The sequence below is a fragment of the Macaca thibetana genome, chromosome 17 (assembly GCF_024542745.1).
Source record: "Macaca thibetana thibetana isolate TM-01 chromosome 17, ASM2454274v1, whole genome shotgun sequence".
In the NCBI taxonomy this organism is placed as follows: Eukaryota; Metazoa; Chordata; class Mammalia; order Primates; family Cercopithecidae; genus Macaca; species Macaca thibetana.
Window position 1 is genome coordinate 16,112,687 of NC_065594.1, and position 3,621 is coordinate 16,116,307.

Below are 3,621 nucleotides of genomic sequence, written 5' to 3' on the forward strand. Positions count from 1 at the left end.
TGCAAATATTTTCTTCCAATCAGTGGCTTGTTTTCTCATTCTGTTGACATTATCTTTTACAAAGTAGAAAAATTTAATTGTAATGAAGTCCAGTTTATCAATTCTTTCTTTCATGAACCATGCCTTTGGTGTTGTATCTAGACCCAAGGTCATACTGATCTCTCCTGTTATTTTCTAGAAGTTTCATAGTTTTGTAATTTACAGTTCGGTCTATAATTGATTTTGAGTTAATTTGTGAAGGATGTAATATCTGTGCCTTTATTTATTTATTTATTTAGCATGTGGCTATCCAGTTGTTTCAGCATCATTTGTGGAAAAGACTATCTTTGTTGCATTTTATTGTCTTTGCTCCTTTGTAAAAGATCAGTTGACTGTGTTTATGAGGGTCTATTTCTGGGCTACTGATTCTGTTCCATTGATTTATTTGTGTATTCTTCTGCCATTACCACACCATTTTGATTACTGTCACTTTATAGTGAATCTTGAAGTTGGGTAGTGTCAGACCTTCAACTTTGTTCTTCTCCTTCAATAATGTGTTAGCTATTTGGGTCTTTGCTTCCTCGTATAAACTTTAGAATCATGTTGTCAATATCCAGAAAATAACTTGCTGAGATTTTGATTGGGATTACCTGACATCTTGACAATAGTGAGTCTTCCTATCCATGAGCATGGAATAGCTCTCTCTTTATTTCTTCTTCTTTTTTTTCATCAGTTTTGTAGGTTTCCTCATATCGATCTTATAAATATTTTGTTATATTTATGCATAAATATTTCATTTTTGGAGTGCTAATGTAAATGGTATTGTACTTTCAATTTCAAATTCCACTTGCTCATTGCTGGTATATAGAAGAGCAACTGACTCTTGTATATTAATTTTGCATCTTGCAAGTTTGTTATAATATCGTATTAGTTCCAGGAGATTTTCATTGATTCATTCAGATTTTCTACATAGATCATTATGTCATTTGTGAACAAAGACAGTTTTTTTCTTCCTTTTCTATCTGTATACCTTTTATTTCCCTTTTATGTTTTATTGCATTAGCCAGGACTTCCAGTATAATGTTGAACAGCAGTGATGAGAAGGTACATTTTTGCCTTGTTTCTGATCTTTTGTGAGAAAGATTTTAATTTCTCAGCATTAAGCATCATATTAGCTGTAGATTTTTGTAGATATTCTTTATCAAGTTGAGAAAGTTCCCCTCTATACCTAGTTTACGGGAAATTTATATCATGAATGGATGTTGGATCTTTTTCAAATGCTTCTTTTTGCCTCTATTGATATAGGTATGTGATTTTTATTCTTTAGTTTGTGAAGTGAGGGATTACATTAATTTATTTTTGATTGTTGAACCAGCCTTGCATACCTGGGATAAATTCCACTTGGTTATAGTATATAATTCTTTGTATGCATTGTTGGATACTATTTGCTAAAATTCTGCTGAGGACTTTTGCACCTAAGTTCATGTGAGATATTGGTCTATAGTTTTCTTTTCTTGTACTGTTGTTGGTGTCAGTGTTAGGATAATGCTGATCACATAGAATGAGTTAGGAAGAAATTCTTCTGCTTCTATCTTCTGAAAAGAGATTATATTTTCCTTAAAAGTTTGGTATATTTTAGCAGTGAGACCATCTAGTCCTACTCGTTTCTGTTTAGAAAGATTATTATTGTTTTAATTTCTTTAATAGATAGACTTATTCAGATTATCTATTTCTTTTTGTGTGAGTTTTGGAAGATTGTATCTTTCAAGAAATTGCTGCATTTTACCTAAGTTATGAATTTTGTGGGCATAGAATTGTTCATAATATTTTTGTTAACTGTGAGCCAAAGCTTTCTTTGTTCATTTCTTGCATCCGAAGTAGTCTTCAATGTCATCCTTGGCCTGAGCTTCTTTACCATAGTCCTTAACTACTACAGAACTGCAACCAATCACTTAAAAAAGTTTTCTCTCTTTGTCAGTTATGCAGAGGACAACCCATATTCTTAGTTTCTTGTCATTAACTTTAATTATGTTCATTTGGTGTTCAGCAGAAAGGACGTTCACCAACTTGACATACATAGGCTCATTGCAGTTGGATGCAAGATACAAAGATAGGCTTGGTGCTTGTTTAAGGCTTTGGCAGCTCTGTGAATTCCATGTACTGGGCTTCTGTGGATGAGGACAGTCTTCAGCACTTTTTGTAAAGCAGTATTAATGTCCATTATACCTTTAGCAGCAATGCCTTCCTCGATCATGGTGGTGGGTTATGGATGAAGCCAAATATTGAATGCACCTGAGCCTCCACCTCTGCACAATTTAGCTGTGGCAGGTAAAGATCTATAGTATTTTTTGATCATCCTTTTAATGTTCACAGAATATGTAGTGATGTTCCTTCATTCATTTAGGATATTAGTAATGTATCCTTTCTTTCTTCTTAGTTATGGTGGCTAGAACTTTATTGATTTTATTGATAATTTTAAATAACCAGCTTTAGATTTTGTTGATGTTTTTCTATTTATTTCTTGTTCTAAATTTCGTTTATTTCTACTTTAATTTTTGTTATTTCTTTTCTTGCGCATGCTGTTTTAATTTAAATTTTCTAGTTTCCCAGGGTGGAGGCTTAGATGACTGCTTTTAGATTTTTCTTCTTTTCTAATATATGGATTCAGTGACATACGTTTCTCTCTCAGCTCTGCTTTTGCAGCATCCCACACATTTTGATAAGTTGTTTTTTCTTCTAGTGCCAAATATTTTAAAATTTGTTTTGAGATTTCTTTCTTGACTTATGTGTTATTTAGAAGTGTGTTGTTTAACCTACACATATTCTGGGACTTTTCAGCTATCTTACTGTTATTGATTTCTAGTTCAATTCCATTGTGGTCTGAGAGCAGATGTAGTATTATTTATATTCTTTTAAATTTGCTAAAGTTTGTTTTGTGGACCAAAATTTGGTCTATCTTTGTGAATGTTTTATGTGAGCTTGAGAAGAATATATATTCTGCTGTTGCTTGAAGTAGTCTCTAAAATTCCATTTTTATCCAGTTGATTGATGGTGGTGTTGAGTTCAACTATGTCCTTACCAGTATTCTGCCTACTGGATCTGTCCATTTCTAAAATAAGGGTGTTGAAGTCTCAACTATAATAGATTTATTAATTTATCTTTTCAGCTCTATCAATTTTTGACTCATTTATTTTGGCACTTTATTGTTAGATGCACACATATTGAAGATTGTTATGTCTTCTTGGAGAATTGACACCTTTACATTATGCAATGCCCCTCTTTAACCCTGATAACTTTCCTTGCTCTGCAGTTCTGTCTAAAATTAACAGAGGTACTCCTGCTTTCTTTTGATTGGTGTTTGCATAGTATACCTTTTTCCATCAATTTACTTTCAATCTATATTTGTGTTTATATTTAAGGCAGTTTCTTGTAGACAACATATATTTTTGTCTTGTTTTTTGATCCACTCTGACAATCCCCATCTTTTAATATGTACATTTAGAGCAATGACATTCAAAGTGATTACTGATATAATTAGATTAATATCTACTATATCTGTTACTGTTTTCTACTTATTGCTCTAGTTCTTTGTTTCTATTTTTGTCTTCCAATCTTTTTCTGCATTTTCAAGTTTTGAGTATT

At 32.2% G+C, this 3,621-nt stretch overlaps 1 pseudogene; it reads right to left on the reverse strand.

The window, feature by feature from the left end:
• Window positions 1-1,730: 1,730 nt before the first annotated feature.
• On the reverse strand, window positions 1,731-2,387 carry LOC126940317 (40S ribosomal protein S12-like; annotated as a pseudogene).
• Between the last annotated feature and the right edge of the window lie 1,234 nt (window positions 2,388-3,621).